At 28.2% G+C, this 27,032-nt stretch overlaps 1 protein-coding gene and 1 long non-coding RNA gene across 6 annotated transcripts in view; both read left to right on the top strand.

Moving 5' to 3' along the window:
• LOC127282451 (fasciclin-3) overlaps nucleotides 1–27,032 on the top strand; it is a 323,057-nt gene that overhangs the window by 106,534 nt on the left and 189,491 nt on the right. The window lies entirely within an intron of this gene.
• The window catches only part of LOC127282453 (uncharacterized), a 202,255-nt gene that overhangs the window by 31,145 nt on the left and 144,078 nt on the right, over nucleotides 1–27,032 (top strand). Inside the window, exon 2 of the long non-coding RNA XR_007843205.1 lies at nucleotides 778–902. This is a non-coding gene — a long non-coding RNA (uncharacterized LOC127282453). The remainder of the gene's footprint in view (nucleotides 1–777; nucleotides 903–27,032) is intronic.

The following is a 27,032-nucleotide window of genomic DNA, read 5'->3' as shown; positions in this document are numbered from 1 at the left end:
TTGCAGAACTTGAAATATATATAGAGTTCATTACAATAAATCACGCCAAAGGGGCGCGCAAGTAATCAGAAACACTTAGTTTGAGTGTTGAGTTTACGTGAAAATCAGTTGCAGACTCGGAATGACGAGACAGCGTATCTAGTTTGTTATAAACTCTATCTCTCTCTCTCTCTCTCTTGCTCCTAGTTTCCTAAGCTGATACATTCAAAACTAGTATATGTCAGAATATCCTCCAAACACTTGTCAAATAATTAAAGCAATCTGCAATTTCCAAGAGTGATCTATATGCATCATTTTCGAACAGCTTATTAGAAAATTGTATATATATATATAGTCTCTTATTATCCCCCCCAAAAACTCCAATAACGAGAAAATGGAATTTCAAACGGAAATTGAAAATTACAATTTGATATTGTAGTAAAAAATAGTATTAAAAGATTTTTTTTTTTTTTTTAAATATATGTTACGAAAAAAAAAACTAATTCACCTTCGATTTAATTTTTCTCAATGAAACGAAAAAGTCATGTTCTTTTTTTCTTAAATTGAATTTTAAATCCAATTAAGTAACAATGAGTTGAATTTATTTTTCCAAAGAAACTTTTTTTTTTTCTATCTTCCTCTCTCTCTCTCACTTCGAAGAAAGTGTTGCTCTATTGTGTCGATGAACTTTCATTTGAGAGGAAGACTTCTTTTTCAATCAAGACGAGTTTTTCTTGTCTTATTGGTATATCAAATAAACTTGTAGTAATAAATTCTTGTCTTTTTTTTTTGTTGCAGGTACGATTCTCTCTTCTATTTTTTTTTCTTTTCTTACACTCTACAACTTCCTTCGATCGCCTCAGGGGAGATTCCCAGGTCAAGTATTGAGAAAGAGAGGGACGTGTGTATAAGTGAAATGTGCGGTACGTATACATATATATATATATAGAATATAGTTCCAATCGTAAATCGTGGCACGATAAAACACAGTGCTATTGCAGGCATATTCTAAGCGAAACTACTACCATCGGGACTATTGTGTTGCGCATCGAGCAATGAGGTACCTTTTGAGATTTATGATCTTTATATACCAATCTAGAGGGGGGTGGGGGGGGTGGGGGTTGAAAATGCGAATCTCGCTTCACTTTCTGACAAATGGGAATTGCTAAATACTTCACAGACTCATTCCAATTTTATTTAAATTACACTATACTTTGCAATTTGACGAATTTTTTTTTTTCTTTTTGAATTACTAAAGCCATTCAAATATTTTAATAATAATATTAACAATAATATGAAATGAAATTTTTTTATAATAATCTGAATTATAACAATAAATATTTAACAAATAATAATAATAATAATAATAAAAATAATAATAATAATAATAATAAATATATAATAACAATTTTTTAATAATTAAAAAAGTATAAAAACATTTGATTATCTACACGGAAAAAAAATATTTACCTGGAACAGCGATAAGTTTCACTGTAATACCAATATATTTCACTAAAACAGCTAAAATATTCGCTATTCTAGAGAAATATATCGCTGTTCCAGTTAAGGATTTTTTTTCTGTGTAAATATAAAAATAATGATCTATCAAATTATAATACACTGAAAAAAATGATTTAATTCAAATAATTCGTTACTTAATTATAATTAAATAAATATTTATTTGAACCAAATAATTTTTTTTTGAATTAAATAAATTATATATAAAAATAATGATCTATCAAATAATTATAATACACTGAAAAAAAAATTTATTTAATTCATATAATTGGTTACTTAATTATTATCAAATAAATATTAACTTGGATCAAATAAATATTTACTGGAATCAAATAAATATTTACTTGAAGCAAATAAATAAATATTTACTGGAACCAAATAAATATTTACTTGTACCAAAGAATTTTTATTTGAAATAAACAAAATATAATTTTTGAACAAAAATTTTTTTATTTGAAACAAAGATCATTTGATTCAAAGAAATATTTATTTGATAATAGTAAAGTAATGGATTATTTGAATTAAATAAATTTTTTTTAGGAGTAGTAGAAAAAAAAAATTATATATAATAATAATTTTTCATAAAGAAAAAATAATATTTACAATTTTTTTATAACAGGAAAGTTTTAATTCGATAGATAAAATTTCAAAAGTAACGCGATTTATAAATTCGAATGTCAATAATATTGTGATAGACAAAATGCAGTCGGATGAATATTTTCAGATGTAAATTTTTTTTTTTCTCCCTTTTATCTCGTTTCTACCTTCATAAAAATTGATGAAAACAAATTATTTGTTTCCTTCTGTATTAAAATTATATTTTAAATACAGAATCAAATATTTTTATATATTTATTTTAATATTTTTTAATATTTAACACTAAATATTAATATTTAACACTAAATATTAATATTTAACACTAAATATTAATATTTAATACTAATTATTATTAATATTTAATACTAAATATTTATAATTTGCAGTGTTATTTGTTAAATTATTATTATTATTTTTGTGGATGGGGGGGTGTCAGGACAGGGTTAAATATTTTTAAATATGTAATTTAATTTTTTTTAAATTTTGTTCAAAAATCGTTATTTTGAAATGCAATTTTGTGCAGAGATTTTCACGAATTTTTTTTTTTCATTTTTTTGCGACTGATGATGAAGAAAAGAGAGAGGGGGGAAATAACGAATTTACAATAATGGCATATATTGGTGGGTAGAAAAGGTGTTCGGGCGAAGACTAGTCAATTATTGAACGTAACTGGTCTATTGACTCCCCCCCCCTCTCTCTCTCTCTCTCTCTCTCTCTCTCTCTCTCGATTTTTCAGTGTGTGTTACCCTTTGATGTCAAACTATATATATATATATGGAAAACCCTTTAACCTCCGAACGTAAAATTGCAAATTGTTTGCTCGCGCTACAACGAATTTTGCCCCCGTGTTAAAATGTTATATTATAAATACACACAATTTATGAAAAGCAATCCAATAATTTTCTCGCCTTTAAAATATCCACAAAATTAATTTCACTTTAAATTCAATTTTAGATTTTCCAAATTAATTTCTGTATTAAATGATATGTTTTGATTGAAATTAAAAAATCAAGTAGTTTTCCATGTAATATTAGGAAAAAAAAGATAACGAGAAAATTTTTTCCCACTTTTAAAGTATAATGAAATTTAATTATCAAATCGATTTTATTATTTTTTTTTTAAATTATTAATGATCAAATTAACATAGAAACACTATTTGTGGCGATAAGAAAATAAAATCAAGGGATAATTGTATTAAAAGAATTTTTTCAATACAAAATTTGCATATATTTTTAGATAATAGCAAACATCATTTATTCTGAATTTTTGTGCGATAAAAAAAAAGATTATGAGTTGGTTGATATGCAAAAAAAAAAGAAAAGAAAAATGAGAAGATTAACGTGGGGGAAAGAAAAAGTTTATATATATATATATATATATATATATAGTAGTGGCTCATCGAACGAGCAGCGAAAAAATTCAATTCTAAATTCAATATCTTTTATAACGACCCTAGTGATTCATTTTAAAAGCCAATACCTAGGGCGGCATCCCGTGTGGAAAAATCTTGTGGAAGTCTAGCGTCTAGAAATAGTCTTTCCAGTCATAGGCAAGCACGTCTAAACTAGTCGGTCTTGCTATTCGCTAAGAAGCGTTTCAATGGACGTAGTCGAGTTCGTCTTATCTAGACCGTTTTTCAAGACTCAGGCCAGCGACTTTACAGCGCTACTTGACAAACGTATAGGTTATGGTCGTTTGCGGTTGTCAGTGTACTTTTATAGTTGTTGCACTTTTGTGAAATTCTTTTTTTTTTGAAATACTTTTGTAAAATGCTTTTGTAAAATACTTTTGTAAAATACTTTTGTAAAATACTTTTGTGAAATACTTTTGCAAATTACTTTTGTAATTGTGTACAAATATTTTTAAATTTTTGTGAAATACTTTTGCGAATTACTTTTGTAATTGTGTACAAATATTTTTACAATTTTTACTAATTACAATTTAATATATTTTATAATTAGTAATTAATATTATTTAAATTATATTTATATATTGCTGTTAATTTCAATAAAAATATTCTTTGTTTTTTTATAGATTTTTGAAATTTATTTTTTTAATCGAAGAAAAAACTTTGTCACGAATTTATTTATTTTTATATTATATATCCATTAACATAACCTCAAACTAAAAAGTAGTTTTTAACAAAACTAAAAATATATTTAAAATTTATTACACCCAAATTCGACATATCCAATTGTACAATATATATTAATTTAAATAATATTAATTACTAATTATAAAATATATTAAATTGTTATTAGTAAAAATTGTAAAAAATATATTATTTAAAAATATTTGTACACAACTACAAAAGTAATTCGCAAAAGTATTTCACAAAAGTATTTCACAAAAGTATTTTACAAAAGTGCAACAACTATAAAAGTACACTGACAACCGCAAACGACCATAACCTATACGTTTGTCAAGTAGCGCTGTAAAGTCGCTGGCCTGAGTCTTGAAAAACGGTCTAGATAAGACGAACTCGACTACGTCTATTGAAACATCTTTATTATAGATTATTTCAATATTATTCATTATAATTATACCTATAATATTGTAATAATTAAAGAATTATTATTTGATACATTATAGAGATGATAAATCATAAATATAACGTAAAAAACAATATTATTATTAATATATATTATATTATAATATTATTAACAATAAAGGCAATGGATATGGCTTTTATATAAATAGAAATAATTTTATAATTATATTAAAAATATATATGTAATTTAAGGATAAAAACATTTTGAATTTAGCATAAAGGCGCGCCAAAAACATCACCGGTATTAACAGATTGTCGCCAAGTAGCCAGCGTGGCCCCGTGGTTAGCGTAGTAGGTTTGCGAGTGTTAGGTCGTGGGTTCGGTGCCCAGTGCGAGCGAGATTTTTCAAATTAGATTAGGTGTTATTTCCACAGGTGTTGTTAATTAATCTTAAGTGATAATATAAAAATAGTAAAAAACTTCGGATTAAATTAATTAAATAATAATAAATTTTTTTTGAAATTACTAATAATAATTAAATGAGGAGATAAGTTGTCTTGACTTATAAGATTCCAATACAACTTATCTCCTTATTATTAATAAATTAAAATCATATTATTAATGAATACTAATGTTGTTTTAATTTTATCTATAAATATAATAATACGTAATATTAATAGGATTATTATTATTATTACTATTATTATTAAGAATTATTGAACGCGAGAATCAAGACCTGGCCAGCTTGTCTAACTCTAGACCGTAGCATGGAACTTTCGTTCCATTTCTGATCGGGGGCTCGACAAGACCGTCTGGCCTGGGTCTATAGAGACGTTAGACAGTCTGTCCAGGGTCCTACCAGCGCCCCGAAATTTTTCCACACGGGATTTGTGACGTATCAGGAACTCTCTCTCTCTCTCTCTCTCTCTGTCTCTCTCAAAAAGACCCACAAGTTTTCGAAGGTGGTGGTTAGCTTTGTCGTTTCACGAAGATCGTCATTTTGTAATCTTCTCAAAATAGGAGAGCTTTCAAAATCTCGTAAAATACCAAACTGAACGTCCGTAAGAGAGAAAAAGAGAGAGAGAGAGAGTTCCGATTCTGACCGAAAGCCCTGATTTCGTCTCTCAACACCGACCTTATCATCGCCCTGCCAGATAGAGAAGAGAATCGTCCAAAAGTTATGAAATGTTAGGAAGAAAATGAATTTTCCCTTCAATCAGCGCTAGCTTGCACATTCTCCTTGAAATTTTCCCTCTTTCTCTTTCGTTTGTTTTTCTCACTCCTCTATCTTTAGTGGAGAAATATAATCCCCCTCCTGCCTCATCTTTATAAAAGGAAGGTGAAATCTCCTAAAGAGGAAGTGTTCCTCTTTTTGAAGTGGAGGGGAAATTTATTTTATTTCCGATTTACTTGTCATTTATGATTGAAGAAAAAAAGAAAACCCCTCGATAAGAATAAATTAAATTTTTTTTTTTTTTCTACACTAGAACCTCGATAAACATTTTTTTTTCTTTAAAGTTGTTAAAGTATTTAATTATTAATTATTTATTTTGTTGAAGTAAAAAAAAAAAATTTTTTATTAGCATATTCTATAAACTTTAAAAAAAACTATCGAGGTTCGATTGTAGTTTACAATAAACTCTCGATAATTACTACCTCTGCGATGATACAATAGAATCTCAATAAACATCAACAGTATTATTTTGAAAAGGGCAGATAATTTTTTTGTTTACTTAAAATATTGTTAAATCTTTTTAAAAAAAAATAATATATATGAGTCGCTTATCGCAAGGTTGTAGTTTACTTTACAGTAAACTACTCGATAAGTGCCCCATGTTGGGATATTTATTACAGTTGAACCTCGATTGAATACAAAACTTCTTTTTGTGGACAGTAAACTTTCGAAAATTTGTTTATTATTATTATTATTATTATCATACTAAACGTTATAAAAATTATGAGACGCTTATCGAGGTTCTATTGTACCTTACAGTAAACTACTCGATAAGTGCCCCATGTGGGATTTTTTTATTACAGTTGAACCTCGATTGCATACAAAACTTTTTTTGGGACAGTAAATTATCGAAAATTTGTTTATAATAATAATAATAATAATAATAATAATAATAATTAGTATTATTATTATTATTATTATCGTACTAAATCATATAAAAACTATGAGACGGTTACCGAGGTTCTATTGTACTTTACAGAAAACTACTGCCCCAGGTTGGGATTTTTTATTACAGTAGAACCTCGATTGAATACAAATCTATTTTTTAAAGGGATAGTAAACTTTCGAACATTTGTTTATTATTATTATTATTATTATTATAAATATTATTATTTTTTTTTTTTGCATTCTAGACCCTCGAAAAGTATACACCGCTTATCGAGGTTTGACTGTATATAAAGTTTTTTTTTTAGGAGGGAATTTGTTTTCTAAGGGGTTTAATGTCTCTTTTTGTAATCACTCACTTGAATCTTGATTCTTTTTGTGAATTTCTGCCAGTCTTTCTTGTTTGTCGCCTCCCCCTCCCTTAAAACTTTACATCTATCTCTCTCTCTCTCTCTCTCTCTCTCTTAAAGCTGCGTTTTAACTTGAACCCTCCAGGGTCGTTGACGAGCCACGGTCTCAGGAGCGTTATCTAACTTTCCCCGGCAACTCACATCATTTCTAACCCTGTCGTCCTCCTTCTCCTCTCTCATCTCTTTTCTCTCCTATAACACTTTTGTTACTCCCCCCCCCCCCTCTTATCTTCGTTGAGGGTCGATATTTTGCGAATAAAAGCCTTTGAATTGTGACACACAGATTAGAACTGTTTGGGAGAAAGTTTCTTAATCGCTTTCACCTATATATTATTTGTTCCTATATGTGTATGTGAATCCCAAAATTCTCACATCTTCTAACTTTGTGGAAAATTTATATATCTACATATACATAGAAGTACGAATTTACCTCCTTTACTCCCTCTCTCTCTCTCTCTCTCTCTCTCTCTCTCTCTCTTTTTTGACAATCATATTGTCTTTCTCCTGTTGAGAATTTTATTATATTTTTTGTAGGCATTAAAAATTTTTTTTTTTAGGCTATTATTATTATTATTTTATTTTTATTTCATTTTTTGTTTTATTTTTATTATTTCATTTTTATTTCATTTTTTGTTTTATTTTTATTATTATTATTATTTTTTTTTATTTTTATTAGATATTTATACATTAAATATGAATTGAAAAGAAAAATAATTTTCTATCTCAATTCTAAATAATAATGAAAAATTATCGTAGTGAATTTTAGTTAAATTGTAATAATGAAGAGAAGCAAAATTAATAATTAAAATTCTAATGATAAAGATCATTGAATATTGAATTACATGTAGACAGTAAAATGAACTCACTCTCTTTCCCCCTATGCAATTGGAAAGTGTAATGAACCGCTGAGTGAAAATTAATTTCTACTTCGGTTGTCGAACATTTTCACGCACAATTTCCCTTGAATTTGGTACAAACACCAATGTCATTAACGCGACACACCTCGAACCATTTCTATTAATTATAAATTGAGTCGAAATTTCTTTCTTTTTTTTTCCTATTATTATTATTATGGACATATTGATTATATAATTATAGGAATAAAAAAAAAAAATAATTAATTTTTCTATCACAAAATTTAAAAATAATATAACATAAAATTATTATTAGTTTTAGTATTATTATTAGTATTAGCATTAATTATTAGTATTAATTATTAATAATAATAATTAGTATTAGTATTATTATTAGTATTAATTATTAGTAATAATAATTAATATTAGTATTAGTATTAATTATTAGTAATAATAATTAGTATTAGTATTAGTATTACTATTAATTATTAGTAATAATAAATAGTATTAGTATTAGTATATAATTATTATATAATTTTTCCGTTATATTTTTTTGTTGTGTTTAATTTAAAAAAAAAAAATATTAATCAAAATAAAATTAAAGGAAAAAGTAAAAATAAGGGTTATAATTTTGCTTTGGGATGTGTATAAGGATCTATTTTTTTATCATCACGAGTCGCTTGGCAAACTTAACGCTTTAGTACTTCATTTAATTAGGAATGCTGCGTAATTAAAGAACCTTTTACTGTTTTACGGTGCGTCGCATATATATATATATATATATATATATATATATATATATATATATATATATATATATATATATATATATATATATATATATATGTATACAAGAGGCAAAATACTCCTCGAGAAATCGTGATGAGAAGCGCAACAGTTTGCCAAACTGCTATGTATACAGTATAAGGGAATAAGTAAACAAGTATAAGAAGCTTGGATATTATCAAATTTACTTCTTCTCTCTCTCTCCCAAGGGGTCTTACAACTTTTATTACTCATTTTAGGATATAATAGTCTTCGCTTTGTTCATTAATCTAATGACGAATTTATCTTTCTTGCGCTCGCGCGCGAATCTTTTATCGTAAAATGCGATTTAGAATCAATAATTTAGAAATTTTTTAAATTTAAATTTTTTTCAATTTGAAATTATTTGAATTTTTAAAATTATTATTTGTTTTATTAAATTGTTTTAATATTTTTTTCAAGATAAAACGAATATTTCCATAGGTAAAAAATAATATTTTAAAATAATATCGACTATTGTCAGGATCGTTGAAACAAGATTTGTCTGGAACTTACATGCGCAAGAGGGAAAGAAAAATAATAAAAAAAAAAAAAAAAAAAAAAATTGCCCTCTTGGTCAACCATCCGCATAATAAAATATCCCTTTAGGTTGATTTAACAAAAACTTGTTGAATCATACAATTTTTCTACATGAAATCTATATCTGATTTAACATATTCTGAAAAATAGTAATTCTTTTGTTTATTTTCTTTTTCATCCAAAAAAAAAAGGAAAATAGAAATTTTGCTTCTTTATTAATCTTCCTCTGCCACTAAAAAAATTAATCATTGAATCAAGAAAATCGTTTTATTTGATTTACTAATTTTTTTTAGTTCAAGAAAATTTACTTCAAACTAGTAAAAAAATTTTTTAAATAAAAAAATTTCACGAAAAAAAAATATTTATCTAAAACAGCGATATATTTCTCTAGAATAGCGAAAACTTTTGCTTTGTTAGAGAAACTTTGAGATTTCACTATTAGATTTAGTGAAAAATGAGCTACTAATTCACATTAGTAAGAATTTTTACTAATTTTTAGTAAAATATTACATACTTTGAAAAAAAAAAATTTATTTGATTTAAATAATTGGTTACTTTAATATTATCAAATAAATATTTACATGCATCAAATAAATATTTACTTGCAGCAAATAATTTTTATTTCAATTAAATAAATTGTATTTAAACCAATAATTTTTTGTACTTGAAATAAATATCATTTAATTATGACCTAATTAAAAATTATTTGGTTCAAGCAAATATTTATTTGATAATACACTCAAGTAATCGATTATTATTTTAATCAAATAAATTTTTATTTCCGTGTATACTATTTGATTTAGTAGTTTCAAATTTTTTAACTAAAGTTTTAGTAAAAATTGCCTAAAAAAAATTAGTGAAAATTCTTCTCACTTGGAAAGATTCCCCGGAAAGTGCCCCCTGGATATGTTCTATCAGAATTCCGCCGGAACTTCCAACGTAATTCCATCGAAATTACATCGTAGTTCCAAAGAATTTCCGACGGAATTCCGATTAATTTTTTCAAAATTTTTAGAGTACTAATTCCGTTGGAAGTTTTAGTAAAAAGTGCCTAAAAAAATAGCGAAAATTCTACCCACTTGGAAAGATTCTCCGGAAAGTGCCCCCTGGAGGTTCTAACAGAATTCCGCCGGAACTTCCAACGTAATTCCATCGGAATTCCATCGGAGTTCCAAACAATTTCCGATGGGATTCCGACGGAGTTCCGATTAATTTTTTTTCAAAATTTTTAGAGTCCTAATTCCGTCGGAACTCCGTCGGAATCCCATCGGAAATTCTTTGGAATTTTGATGGAATTCCGACGGAATTCCATAATTTCAAATAATTTTTATTTGAATTAAATAAATTGTATTTGAACCAATAATTTTTTGTACTTGAAACAAATATCATTTAATTATGACCTAATTAAAAATTATTTGGTTTAAGCAAATATTTATTTGATAATACACTCAAGTAATCGATTATTATTTTAATCAAATAAATTTTTATTTCCGTGTATACTATTTGATTTAGTAGTTTTAAATTTTTTAACTAAAGTTTTAGTAAAAATTGCCTAAAAAAAATTAGTGAAAATTCTTCTCACTTGGAAAGATTCCCCGGAAAGTGCCCCCTTGATATGTTCTATCAGAATTCCGCCGGAACTTCCAACGTAATTCCGTCGGAATTACATCGTAGTTCCAAAGAATTTCCGACGGAATTCCGATTAATTTTTTCAAAATTTTTAGAGTACTAATTCCGTCGGAATCCCATCGGAAATTCTTTGGAACTTTAATGGAATTCCGACGGAATTACGTTGGAAGTTCCGGCGGAATTCTGATAGAACCTCCAGTGGGCATTTTCCAGGGAATCTTTCCAAGTGGGTTATACTAATTTAAATTAGTAGCTCATTTTTTACATTATGGAATATTTTTTTTTTTGCCCGGGAAAAATTTCACCCTCCGCAATATTCAAAACACGTGTAGAATATGTTCTTTTTGAAAAAGAGAAATTTTGTGTAAACGAAATAATGTGAAGAGAAATGAAAAAAAAGGGGGGGGGGAATCATTAAAGTTTGCAATATTATTACATATTCTTTTGTACGAACATTTGCGAATATTTATAACAAAGTTGGTTAAATTGTTCGGGAAGCTTTTATGCATTAAGCCTGTACGAATACAAGAGCTTTAATTTACAATCAAATTGTGTAAGCTTTTGAAATGTGCTTTTTGAACCCTTTCATTTTCGCAAACACATATATACATATTCCTGTGACGTGTGTGTGTGTGTGTGTGTGTGTGTGTAATGGTGCTGTACCCCCTCTGTCCCTTTGGCCACGAAACATTGCCAACTCCCTAAATAAGCGCGTCACATCTATTCAAAGGACCATAAAAATGTAAACCAACGTTATTTATTCCATGTATATGCGACACGCACTACCCCCATTGTGACGTTCTTTGACTTCCGGTATGTGTCGTGTGCATTGTTGTTGTGTATATTTCGAGGGTGTGTAAGCAGCGAGACATTGACCATTTTTATGAAGCGAGAGGAAGAGAGAAAAAAAATAAAACTCCCCTCGAGTGTGTTGGGAATTTAGGTCAATTCTTCTTATATACAGCATTATTTACTTTCGTCCTGTTTATTTCCTTCATTTTTTTTTTTCATCATAATCATTCTGAATTTCACGAATTTTTTTTTTTTCTTTTTGATGTCATGAGAGAGAAATTGTAGGGTCGGTTTTTAAATTACTTTGTAAAATTTTATTTTATTAATTTAATTAATTTTTTTTGGCGCATGAATTATTATTATTGTTAACTTTTACTTACGTAAAAAAAATACCATAGTCTGACTAAAACTATTTTTTACTACTTGAATTGAAAATATTTTTTCTGTAAAAATTTTCTTCTATAAAAAAAAAAAATTGATAATTTTTTTTTGCTAGAGAATAATACGATTTATAGACGTTAACTCCGTGGAAATATATATATATATATATATATATACAGTTGTTGCATGCTTCGTATATGTCGAAAAGAAGAACAATAAAAACAAGAATAAGAAGAAGAAATTCATAGCTCATTGCTATGGATGCTGTGCGGTGTATAGTAATCCAATGATACATGAAAGTACTCGGGGTAAATTTTTCCTTACGTCCATTTTAGAAATATATATATATATATATATATTATATTCAAGTCCAAACTTACGCTCTTTGTTTCTTTGAAAATAATTCTTCGAAAGGAACTTTATATCTGTTTCCTTGTCTTCCTTATATTGCTATATAATACAATTTTCCTTATGTACTTGATTTTTTTTTTTTATTTACGAGCAAGTAAACATTCTATTCAAATATATAAACTTAAGGAATTAATTTTTTAAAAGAAATTTACTTGAAAGAAATCTTCATTTAAAACAGCGAAATTTTTCCCTATTTTAGAGAAACATATCGCTGTACGAGATAAATATTTTTTTCCCTGTATTTTATTTTCAAAAAATACTTTTATAATAAATTAAAAAAATACCGAATAGTACACGCAAAAAATATTTACCTGGAATCCCCTTTTGGAAAGATTCCCCGGAACTTTCAACGTAATTCCGTCGGAATTCCATTGGAGTTCCAATGAATTTCCGATGGGATTCCGACGGAGTTCCGATTATTTTTTTTCAAAATTTTTAGAGTCCTAATTCCTTCAGAATTCCTTTCGGAACTCCGTCGGAATCCCATCGGAAATTCTTTGGAGCTCCGTTGGAATCCCATCGGAAATTCTATGGAACTCCGATGGAATTCCGACGGAATTTCATTGGAAGTTCCGGCGGAATTTTGATAGATCCTCCATGGGGGCAATTTCCGGTGAATCTTTCCAAGTGGGAACAGCGAAACTTTTCACTATAGTAGCAAAATTTTTACATTCAGTTAAATCTTTTGCTATTCTAGTGAAACCTTTCTCTGTTTTTTTTTCGTGTTAGAAAAAAGGCTAATAAAATAGTTTTTTTTTATTTTTTAAATTTAATTTGGATATTTTTTTTTCGTCAAAGCGGAGCATTTTTTTTTTTTCTAAAAAAATAAATTTCTCATACAACATATATATGTGACTATACAATTTTCTGGTACATACATTTTCTTGAAACGAGCCTTAAATTTCAAGTACCCTGTAATTTCGTTGGGTGCGCGCGCGCGCTGCTATACTATACGTAGAATTTCATTAAGAAGCTATTCGGCATTTCGTGTTTCGGTACTTACGTAACTTTATAGGTCACTTTATTGCAAGAAAATGACCGGATTTACGTATGTCTTTCTTGCCTCGCTCGTAAAGGAGAAACGGCTTTGGGCTTCCAGGATTCATGCTGAATGCCTAAAAACCACGACTCGAACCAAAAAGAGAGAGAGAGAGAGAGAGAGAGAGAAAGAGAGAAGGAGAGAGAAAAAGCGCACACATACACGCCGGAAATAACCTTCCAAACGTGATCAAACAGGAGATTTTGTCATAGAGCGCGAGATTTTACTCGGTATGATAAAAAAAAAAATGTTCCATTTTCAAGAGGAAATCGAAATTTTCGTTTACAGTAGGAAAAAAAAAATTAAATTTTCAAACAAAGTGGAATAATGAAATATTTGTCAAAAAATTAGGACCAATCAACTGAATTTCAAAATTGAATCCATGTATTTTTCAGTACTGAGTTATTATTTTTTAGTTTGAATTTTGATGCGAAATATATATTTTTTAAATATTTTATTACGGGGGAAAAAAAATCTTTATTTGGAACAGAGATAAGTTTCACTGGTTCAACGATATGTTTCACTAAAACAGGGAAAATTTTCGCTATTCTAGAGATATCGCTGTTACAGATATAAAGATTTTTTTTAAAAGTTTTTTCAATAACTTAGTTCTTTTAAAAGTCTAACTAGAACTGTAGTTATCTACTAATTTATATGCTTTGTCTGACTAAAACTGATTTTTACTACTAATAAAAAAAATTACTTAACATTTTTCGTTCGAAGTTTTTTTTTTCACTTAAATACTAAAAGTGAAAAAAAACTACATTATAATATGGAGTACTAGGGAAATGATAAGAATTAAAAATTTTGTCTGACTAAAATTGACTTTGACTACTGATTACGAAATTTCTGTAAAAAAAAATTAAGAACTGTCTGACTAAAACAATTTTTTACTACTGATTTAACAAAACCCACTTGGAAAGATTCCCCGGAAAGTGCCCCCTGGAGGTTCTATCAGAATTCCGCCGGAACTTCCAACGTAATTCCGTCGGAATTCCATTAAAGTTCCAAAGAATTTCCGATGGGATTCCGACGGAATTCCAACGGAATTAGGACTCTAAAAATTTTGAAAAAAAATTCCAGAATTCCGTCGGAATCACATCGGAAATTCTTTGGAACTCCAATGGAATTCCGACGGAATTACGTTGGAAGTTCCAGCGGAATTCTGATAGAACCTCCAGGGGTCACTTTCCGGGGAATCTTTCCAAGTGGGAATTTAATTAGAAAAAAAAAACAATAGTTGCTTAATAAAATAATAATGGAAAAAAAATTTACATGTCTGACTAAAACTGAATTTTACTACTTATTTCACAAAATTGAATTTAACTGCGTTTACCATGAATTAACAGAAAATGTTTATTATCAAAGTAATAATAAATAGCATTTTGCATACTCTCGTGACTAAATATGACTTTTACTACTGGAAAAAAAATTCAAAAATAATTAAACTAATTAATTAATAATTAAAAATTGTTTTATAAAAATTTGTAGGTCGTGTAACATTAACTTTTATTTTTATTTTTTTCAAAAAGGTTGTTACAGCATCTAAAGTCAGAAAAGAAATAAATCTTTCCTATTATAGTTAGAAAAATATTAAACGAGAAAGGATTAAAATAATTTCTCATCAAATTGAGAAATTATATTTATATTGAATTTTACTAGGAAAATTGCAAACGACGAACCAAAACTATACATATATGTAGTCTCTAAAATAACATAAGCCTGAAGCCATTTATCGAACAAGCACATACTACTATGTTACCTCATTTTCTTATTCAAATTCAACATTTGATAAACTATTTTCCTTATATAAATCACTAAAAATAATTCCAAAGATATTTATTCATAGGGTATATTTTTATCTCGATTTATTTCTCTATGAACGAAAAAAATATATATATATTTTTTTTGTTCTTTTCTTGCTTTTTTGACCGTGAAAGCTGAATATACATGAATAGAATGTGGACGTCAGTCGTTTCTTGTGCCATTATTTTCTCGAATTACGATTCGAAGTGAATTTCTTTACTTTCTTTTTTTTACCTTACTCGATAATAATACTTGTGAGATATATATATGTATATATATATATATATATATATATTATATTATATTTGCGGTGGGATCACTGATAATAAAACAAGAAAATTCAAATACCCTCGTGTCTCTCACGTCACGCATATGTGATTATAACAGGAAGTATTGAGTATATTTTCGTTAACGCACGACAAGCTCTGCGTGACAATTATATATTTCCAGTTTCCCTCAAGTAAAATGAAATTAATGAAAACTTGTTCGAATGACAACGAAATTACCAAAAAATATAGCATTCTAATAAATTATAATTAAAATTACTAATTTATTTTTGTTTCATTTTATTTTATTGTTATTACACACTAAAAAATAATACTTACTTTCAGTTCACTTTTGAAGAAAACCGTTAACATTAGAACCATTTTTACTGAATTTCAGCCTTGAGTGTATGATTTTAAGTCCTAAAATTGACTTAATCTAGTTTTAAGATTAAAATTACACTAGTTTTAAGGCATTTTGATTTTAAGATGTTAACGGTTTCAGTATTTGTTTTTTGTGTGTATACTATTTTTGTTTAAATTTATATAATTTGTATTTAATTAAAATTTATTTGTTAATTTAATTATTTAAATGTAATAATTATTTAATTAAATCTAAATTTAATAATTATTATTTAATCTTAAAACACCCGCAGATTGATATCAACTTTCCGCCACTTTTATTTTTAATATTCATGATTCTAAATATAATTGTCGGATACTAAATTAATTGCACTTTATGTCTTTTATTTTATAATTAGAAAAACCTGTTGAGCCAAATGGAATTTACATTTTTTTTTTTTTTTTTTTTTTTTAATAAATAGAAGGAAAAAAAAGAGTGTCAAGAAATATTCGCGCATCCCTTGGAAGAAGAAAAATATGTCAAAGCAAAAGAAAAAAAGAGAGATAGAGAGTAAAGAGAAAAACAGAGCGTTAGTCTATTTAAGTTTTGAAGTGAAAAAAGAAATGCCTGTCAAATGGATTTACATATTAAGTAGAAAAATTTGTATCAGTTCAGAAAAAATCAATTCTTTACATAAGAGAAAGATTGAAGTAGGAAAAATTCCATTTTAAGTATAAAAAAAATATTTCAGTATAATAATAATATTAATAATAATTAATATTTTTATTATTTTTAGTTATTATTAAAAGGCAAATAAATATAAAAATTTTGAAACATTTACGTTTTCTCCCATTGATTATATAACATAGTATTGCGTGATATATATTTCTTTTAATAATTTATTTAAAATTTTGCTTTCATTGAGTATTTAATTTTCACTTTAATTATAATTAAATATATATATATAGAATATGAATCACGCTTAATTGTGCTTATAATAATTCAGGAAAATTATAATTCATTATTTATTAGGGTGGAAGATATATTAATTATATTCAACGCATTCTGAAAACATTTCCTCAATTAACTAAATTAAAACATCATAGTTGAATTATCAAATCCAGAATCACGAGAATTAATTTTTAATTACAATATAATATATTATTTTTCATCAAAATTATTTTCTTATCAATAATTACAATATTGTTTTTTTTTTTTTTTTTTTTATCAAAATTATTTTCAAAAATAAATTGTACAAACGGGTTGTAAATTTAAATTATAAAAAAAATAATAGAGATTACGTTTGAAAAATATTCTAAATCAGTAACGTAATTATTCTATAATATAAAGTGAAATGTAAAATGTACAAAATATTTTCATGTAAAACCACTTCATTTGTATCGTAGATATATATATATATATATATATATATTTTCATGAGAAGAAATTCCCTTACTATTTCCGCACGAAATCTAAATAAGGTCTTACTCTAATTTTCATTGGTTGCACATTACCGCCACATTACAACGTGTACAAAATCTGTTTACACAGCTGAAAATACCCCCCTACCTTCTTCATCATTTTCTCTTTATATGTATATATAAGAAGAGTATATAGCGCAAAGCATTGCAAATACCATAAGGAGCGGCCATAGAAAATTTTATTAACCGGAAAAGGTGAAATTTGCATAAAATTTGCACGCGCAAAGGTTATATTTCAACAATTTCCTTCTCTATATATATATAATACTGAGTGAGAGATTATTAAATGTAGAAATAATATTCACTTATTAGTCGTATACGTCAAAAATTTCTGAGGGTAATATTTTGGAACAACCAAAATTTGGTTGTGTAAACAAATTTTGTTGATATTTAAGCAATTATCCAATTATTTGGAAGCAAAAATTTTGTGTAGGTTTTTTTGTTGGCATAACAAAAATGGTTTTGTAGTAATCAAATTTTTGTTAGGACAAACAAAAATGTTTAATCAAGCGAACTAAATTGTAGTCACTAAATTTTAGTTGGGACAACAGTCATTTGGATTTTTCAGGCCAAAAACTATATATTTTGTTGTCGTAATTAAATTTTGATTGGAATTTAAAAACGTTCAATCAAACAATTTGGTTCAGCAAAAAATTTTGTCTATGACAAACAATTGGTTACGTTCAAAATTTTGACTACGACAAACAGTTGATTAGGCTAAAATTTTGGCTACGACAAACAATTGGTTCAGCCAAAATTTTGGCTACGACAAACAATTTGTTCTGACAAAATTTTGGCTACGACAAACAATTGCTTACGACCAAAATTTTGGCTGCGATAAAAAATTGGTTCAGCCAAAATTTTGGCTACGACAAACAATTGGTACTGACAAAATTTTGGCTACGACAAACAATTGCTTACGACCAAAATTTTGGCTACGATAAAAAATTGGTTCTGCCAAAATTTTGGCTACGACAAAAAATTGATTCAGTGAAAATTTTGGCTACCACAAAAAATTGGTGACGACAAAATTTCCCAAACAAAACGATTTTGGTTGCAAACACAAAATCTTTATATGCAAAAAGGCATGGAAAATTTCTTTGAATGAAATTTATCGCGAATTTCGTTTCACACAAATTTCTGAATGTCACTATCGGATAAATTTCGAATGCATCGCTGAATTCGATTACCATTAAGGGCGGAGAGAAAACGCGTGTGTATATATATATATATATATATAGAGAGAGAGAGAGAGATATATAGGTCGACACACATTGGGCATTTGGTTTTCGTATGTGCAAATGTTAAGACATAGAGAACAATATATATATATATAGAAAGGTACATTGTGTGTCAGTCGATTTATGCACAGTCCATGGGTAAAGCCAACTCGAGTGACTTCCGTTCTACAGTGATTCTTCTTCCGGCACCTTGTGTTGACATAACGCTACTGGTGGAACTAATCCAAAGGCTAAATAGTCTGCGGCGACAAAGTGCGACGAATTTCCCGTCTCGTTGAAACGAAACGTCTTGATTGTTTCTAATTCTTTTAAAACTTAAACACATACTTTATATATATACATATACACTATGAGAAAAATATGCTATTGAATCAAATAGCATTTCTACCAAAGGCATAAAAATTATTGATTCAAAAGCATATGCTTCAGAATTTATAAAAATTTGTATAACATATGCTTTTGAATCGATGATTTTTATGCCTTTGGCAGAAATGCTCTTGATTCAATAGTATATTTTTTTCATTATAGGTTTATACTTTCTGTACACTGAGAAAAATATGCTATTGAACCAACAGCATTTCTGACAAAGGTTTAAAAATTATCGATTCATAAGCATATGCCATAGAATCTTTACAATATTTTACAAAATCTGTAGCATATGCTTCAGAATCAATAATTTTTATACCTATGGCAAAAATGCTCTTGATTCAATACAATATTTTTCTCATTGTAGGTTTATACCTTCTGTACAGTGAGAAAAATATACTATTGAATCAACAGCATTTCTGACAAAGGTATGAAAATCATCGATTCAAAGAATATGCTATAGAATCTAGAAAAGATTTCACAAATTTTATAGCATATGCTTTTGAATCGATGATTTTTATACCTTTGTCTAAAATGCTAATGATTCAATAGCATATTTTTCTCAGTGTACAGAAGGTATAAACCTACACCTAGAAAAATATGCTATTGAATCAACAGCATTTCTACCAAAGGCATAAAAATTATTGATTGTGAAGCATATGCAATAGAATTTATAAAATAAATTCTATAGCATATGCTTTTGAATCAATAATTTTTATACCTTTGGCAGAAATGCTGTCGATTTAATAGCATATTTTTCTCAGTTGCTGATGTCAGATTCATATTCAAAATGCTTCGGAAAAGTATAGTTTGATTCTTGGTTTAGAAGACTAAAATTTTGTCAATCTGTATTATTGAAAAATTGATTATGAATAGGCAAGCGATAAAGGTTTTGGAATTCATAGATCGTAAGACATTGGCACGAGAAAGTTTTGGACAGAGAGACCGTTAATTTCTGTTGAACGAAATCGGGTGGGTTTGCATCTCATGAAGATCGCATTCAAAGTTTCCAACGTGTGTCCTCTGGGTCGAAAACTGGACGTTGCTCACCCTCTCTCTCTCTCTCTCTCTCGCTCTCTCTGTTAAGTTGGACAGTCGAATGAGGTAACATCCAACAGTTAGCTTCCGGCAGTCGGGACTTGGTCCTCAGAGTCACGTCGCTTCATTGTAATTAGGAACCGTTCCTCTGACACAGTCTCTGTGTGTGTGTGTGTGCTCGGCTAAATTTATCCCCGGCACTTCGGCCATCTTTGGATTTCGAGTAGTAGTAGCAGACAACTTTCGCGCACCATTCTCGGGCCAAAACTATATATATGTATATACGCCTGCGGGATAGAAATGGCAGAGACGTTTATCCGGAAGCCACGTATATATATAAGAGCAGCTCTATCTGCAACTGAGTTTTGTGTTCATTGAGAACAAATATTCTCTTTTCTCGAAAACTTCTTCCCAACGACAAATTTAAATCGTGCCGCATTATTTGTAATCGGAAAATTAATTATTGTCCGGAAACTATTAAAATCTTATCGTTAGGTTTCTCGTTATCGTACATGAAAAAAAAAAAATTACTAAACCTGGTACCAATAGATTTTGTTTTGTTGCTACAACAAATCTGTACTGTTGTACTTGGTACTACAACAAATTTTTAATTGTTACAACAACAATTTATTGTAAGAACAAATTTATTGTTAGTACAACAATACAGATTTGTTGTAGCGACAAAACAAAATCTAAATCACTAACACTGATTCAGATTTAGAGTGTTGGTTCTAGTTTTAGTAAGTATTCAAATTTTTCTCCTAGAATCAGATATTAATGACTGATTCTGATTTTGATAAAAAAAATTCATTTCTTTACTTATTTATCGAATTAAAATTATATACAAAAAAAGTAAATAGATTTTTTTTTTTTTGCCTTTCTATCACTTCTCAGAGGTGGATCTTTTTATCAACTTAATAAAATACGTTCGCATTGCTAAAGTTGTGAATATTCTTTTATCGTTTTTTAAAAAAAACGAGGTATTAAAACTTGAGTGAATTTCTTTTATAAAATGAAATTGAATTATCAATTTCTCTCTCTCTCTCTCTCTCTCTCGAGTGACCGGACTTTGACTTGTGAGATTTTCACTGCGAATAAAGTTTTGCATTACTGTACACGCGCTTCGATCGTTGATAACTGAATATTGGTCACAACGACACGAAATATCCTTTTACGAGACTTAACCACTTAAAAGTGGCACACTCTTTAATACACCTTTTATCGCACTTATATGTGAGAAAAAGAAAGAAAAAAAAGGGGGGTTGGCAAGTATATAAAAATGTTGAAAACGATCGTAAATCATTGAATGCCTGTTCATTCGACTTTAACGCCACTTCCATTAGGGACAGAAAAATTTTTCTCTTTTACAGTCATTTGAGAATTAAAATTACCACTTATTTGTATGGTATAATTTATTCTTATTACAATACAATACACGCAATTGTTACACTATTAATAAAATTAATTAATTTTTTGTATTTCTATATTATTATAACATTAGGTTATTGTTATGGTGTTATGCATTATAATGTCATCGTTAAATTTTGATATTTATACTAAATGAGAATATTGAACAGTTGATAGTTGATTCTAATCACTACATAAATTATTAACGAGAGTATACTGCATTCATTATCTATTTGATGATCATAAGAAAATTTTATGATTCTATCGAACATAAAATTATTATTATTATTATTATTTTTTTTTTTTTTGAATATTTTGATCTAATTTTTATATACATGTTTCAAAAATGTTATTAACTTCAAAATGGCAATTCACGGGCAAAATTGTAACAAACTTTCTCTCTCTCTCTCTCTCTCTCTCTCTCTCTCTCTCTCTCTCTCTCTCTCTCTCTCTCTCTCTCTCTCTCTCTCTTACTCTTTCGTGTATAGATTCCAGGGAGACGGAAAAAGTGTGGATGGGTAGGATATAGAAGGGTTAGGTAATACTTGGCAGGTTGCCTCGTGTTTCTTCACCAGAATTTGCATACTGAAACCCACAGAGTGTGAAACTATTGGTGGAAGACTGATCATAGATCACAGATTAAATCCCAAACCCCTTCACGTAAATCTATGCGATGGTTATATATATATATAGTCTCCTCGATCATCTATATCCTTAATTCATCGTGAATAGGATTAACCTTTAGAAAAATCAATTTCCTTATTTGTTTTCAAGGTGCTAAAATTTCCTTTTCTTTTTACAGTGATTGGGATTTAATTTTTTTTTTTATTATAAAATATATTTGCAGAATTTATTAATTCAACCATAGCAATCATTCACCATGCAACCGTTACCATAGAAACCATAGTAGTTGTTTCCATGACAGGAGTTACCATAGCAATTTCCGTAACAACCGTTTCCATAGTAACAGTTGCCATAGTAACTAACTGTTACCATAGTAACTGTTGCCATAGTAACTTTTGTCCTAGTTACTAACTGTTACCAAAGTAACTATTGCTAAAGTAACTGTTGCCCCAGAAACTAACTTTTGCCATAGTAACTTTTGTCCTAGTAACTAACTGTTACCATAGTAACTTTTGTCCTAGTAACTAACTGTTACCATAGTAACTATTGCCAAAGTAACTGTTGCCCCAGAAACTAACTTTTGCCATAGTAACTTCTGCCCTAGTAACTAACTGTTACCATAGTAACTGTTGCCATAGTAACTTTTGCCCTAGTAACAAACTTTTGCCATAGTAACTTCTGTCCTAGTAACTAACTGTTACCATAGTAACTGTTACCATAGTAACTGTTGCCATAGTAACTAACTTGTGCCATAGTAACTTTTGCCTTAGTAACTAACTGTTAACATAGTAACTGTTGCCATAGTAACTAACTTGTGCCATAGTAACTTTTGCCTTAGTAACTAACTGTTAACATAGTAACTGTTGCCATAGTAACTAACTTGTGCCATAGTAACTTTTGCCTTAGTAACTAACTGTTAACATAGTAACTGTTGCCATAGAACCAACTGTTGACATAGTACCAACTGTTGCCATAGTATAGTAACACTTGCCATAGTAACAGTTTCAATTGCCGTTATTATGGCAACCATTGCCATGGTAAACGTTACCATGACCATTTTGACTTGAATTTTAATTGCTGATTTTTTTGCTATTTATTTATGTATTTATTTAGAATAAATAATAGTTTATTAATAAAATAAAAATTTTTAAATTCAATAAATAAAATCTTAAATTAAAAGCCATTTTGAAATGTAATAAATTTCTTTGGATTATAAATTGAAAAAATTAAAGCTTTTATTAAATAGATTTTGGTTTATTTGTTGAATATTTAATAATTCGTATATAACGAAAAGTTTTGAATTTCATGTAGGTAACAATTTTGATGGCTAGTAACCATTAATTATAAAAGAGATTCGAGGATGTATGAGCGATATATGGAATATATAGAATGCTTCCAGGGCGCTTTTAACACATAACATCGACCCGAGTTATTTACATTTACATAAGCAACACCTTTGTTCCTTCCTCTATATATATATATATATATATATATACGAACTAAAAAGGGGTTTTCGAACAAGTGCAATAAATTTATTTCGCGCAAGAGCAACATGCTGAAATTTTCTACACTATTCAAAAAAAAAAAAAAAAGAAAAAAAGAAAAGACTACGGAAAGCATAAATAATCGGAGAGGGTGAAAAAAATTTATATATATAAAATTAAAAAGAAATAATTGAATTTTCATGAGCAAAAAGTTATGAACGTTCAAATGAACGAAAATTTTTTTTGCAACTTCTTTAATTACGAATTTTATTACAAAATATTGTTTTAAATATTTAAAAAGAAGTTATTAATTTAATAATTGTTTAATATACTGTTTTATTTTACATTGCCATCATAATTTTTAATAATTTATATATTGAAAAAAATATTTCGTTCATTTGAACGTTCAAAACTTTTGGCTCATGAATTTTCTCGCGTTTGTATTATCGTGTATACAGAACTAAATTCCAAATCTTGATATATATTTCAACATTTCACGTTATCGACACACGAGGATCGTTTATTGAGCGTCTCTCTCTCACACACACTCTCTATAGGTATTGTGCAATTTGATTTATGCTTCTCTTAAGCATTAGTGGAATTAATATTCCAGCAGTTCTAGTCGCCCTCTAATAGCCCAAGCAACTACAATGGGCTTTATATCTTCGATTAATAATCTATTCATTTTCTATTATTACAAACATGTTTCCAAACTATTGGGTAATTAACATATTGAAAAAAAAAAATAATTTTATTTTCTTTAAATATACACTGAAAAAAAAATTCTGGTTAGGCTATATTTAACATTACTTTCTAGTTATGTGTTAACCAGAATTCTAGTTGAATTAACTAGAATTCTCGTTAAAATAACCAGAATTCTGGTTAACCTAACCAGAATCAAAATGTTAAATATACCCTAACCAGAATTCTGGTTATTCTAACTAGAATTTTTTTTCAGTGTAACTATATTAATAAATTTTATTCCCTACAAAAAATTTCACTAGTGGCGCGGTACTGCACTGAAAAAAGGGTTTGGTATTGACAACCAAACGTTTGGTTGCGGTATTTAAGCAACCAAAATTTATTTGTTGAATTAACAAAATTTTAATTGTCTCAATCAAAATTTGTTTGACATAACCAAAATTAGAAAAAAATGATTTTTGTTGTTCCAACTAAAGTTTGTGATTGGGACAATCAAAATTTTGTTGATTGAACAAAAAAATTTTGGTCCTTAAATACCAACCAAATGTCTGGTTGTTAATACCAAACCTTTTTTTCAGTGTGGTACTAATAACGCTCCAGTAGTCAATTGTATATTAAATAATTATTATTTGAGATTGTATTTGTTTCAAATATACAGAAATTAGTGGGTTAATAAAATTTTATTATTAATTCAAAGAAAAAATTATTTGGTTCAAGTAAATATTTGCTAATATTCAAGTAAATAATTATTTGAATCAAATATTTTTTTTCCCCCTGTAGTCTTTTAATTTTAATAAAAACACGTTTTTCTTATTTATGAGGAGATTTTATAAATCGTAAGAGCTCGAAAGAAAAATTATCGAGTTTTTTTTTTTTCTCGTTGCTTTATTTATTTATTTTTTTTTTTTGTGTGTATTTTGACGTCGCTTGGAGGGAATTATCGATCGTTGTTAATCAATTTAACGCGGCTATCCGTTGAAGTCCACATTACCTGACGACCGACCTACCCAGTTAGTAATGGTATTAAATTATTAATTTAGTGGTGGGAAACAGGAACATCGCGGTTAGTTGTTTCAACGATTGTATATATATATATATGTATACACTAAACTCGAAAAAAAATATTATTGAATCAAAAAAACCCATTTACTTGTCATTTGATTTTTTGATCCAAAAAAAAAAAATTTGTTTTCAAGTACAAAAATTAGTGGATGAAATACAGTAAATAATTTTCTTGAATCAATTATATTTTTATATAAGTACTAGGGCGGCTTCGCCCCCCTGTTTTTTATTGGTTTTGTAGATGTTTGAGTTAATGTTTAGACAATTTCTCGAATTTAAAACTATTATTAATATTTTATTATTTATTTCTTTAAATGTCATTTACGATTTTTATTAATAATAATTTTTATTATTTTCAATTTTTAAAACAAAATTTATCTAATTTTTTTAATTTTCCACCTAAAATTTGACCTTTATTTAAGGTTATGTTTGTTTTTTTTTTAGGTCATTTTCCTTCAAAGTTTGACCTAAATTTTGAGGTTATGTTTGTTTCTTTGTCTTTTTGCGCCAAATTTTGGCATAAATTTTTAGGTTATGTTTGTTTCTTGGTCGTTTTCCGACAAAATAACTTAACCTTAAAATTTAGTTCAATTTCAGCGGAAAATCCACCTCTCGTTAAACGTAAGGAAGGAGGGGGGGGGGCTTGCGACTATATTCACAGTCTTGAAACGAACATAACCTTTAAATTCATGTCATTTTTGGCAGAAAATCTACCTCCACTTGCGGCTATATTGAAAGTCTTGAAATGAACATAACCTCAAAATTTATGTCATTTTTGGCGAGAAATACGGAGAGAGATGAGGGAAGGGGGAACTACTTGCTGCTCTATTCAGAGTCTTGAAACAAATATAACCTGCTCAGAATTTAGGTTACTTTTGGCGGGAAATACGGTGAGAGGGAAGGACTTTCGATCCTATTCAATTTTGAAACGATCATAACCTCAAAATTTATTTTATTTTTGGCGGAAGACGGGGGACTTGCGGCTATATTGAAAGTCTTGAAATGAACATAACCTCAAAATTTATGTTATTTTTGGTGGGAAATACGGAGAGAGGGTAAGGGTGGGGGGGAGAACTTTCGGCCCTATTTAGAGTCTTAAAACGAACATAACCTTAAAATTTAGGTCATTTTTTGCCAGGGAGAGGGAGAAGAAGGGGAGGGGGACTTGCAGCTATATTCATATGAGTCATTTCATATCAAGTGTAACCAACTATTGTACTATCCATGTCAAAAACATGGGTTGGCTCACTCTTACCTAACCTTGACAAAAACAATAGTAATTTCTGAAACAGCGGCGAAATCTTTTTATAATATAGAAAGATATATATATATATATATATATATATATATATATATATATACAGTCCACGATGAAAGGGACTTAAGTTGTAAAAATTTTTAGGTTATGTTAGGGATTGTTTTACCTTGATAAAATTTTAATTTTCACCTAAAATCAAAATAAGTTTTTTTAAAATATTTCGCAATTTAGATAATTGTGAATTTTTGTGTATTTTTTTACTCTTAAGTCACTAAACATAACCTAAAAAATTTTTTCAGCTAAACTCCCTGAACGATTGCTCTAAATAATGGATTTATAACTATGGAATGAAATTGTCCCACAGGAGACAAATCTCATGGGGGGCAGCGGGGT

This window comes from Leptopilina boulardi, unplaced genomic scaffold (assembly GCF_019393585.1).
Source record: "Leptopilina boulardi isolate dan_hultmark-lab unplaced genomic scaffold, ZJU_Lbou_2.1 LbouV2_30, whole genome shotgun sequence".
NCBI classification, from domain to species: Eukaryota; Metazoa; Arthropoda; class Insecta; order Hymenoptera; family Figitidae; genus Leptopilina; species Leptopilina boulardi.
This window is presented reverse-complemented; position numbering and strand designations above follow the sequence as displayed.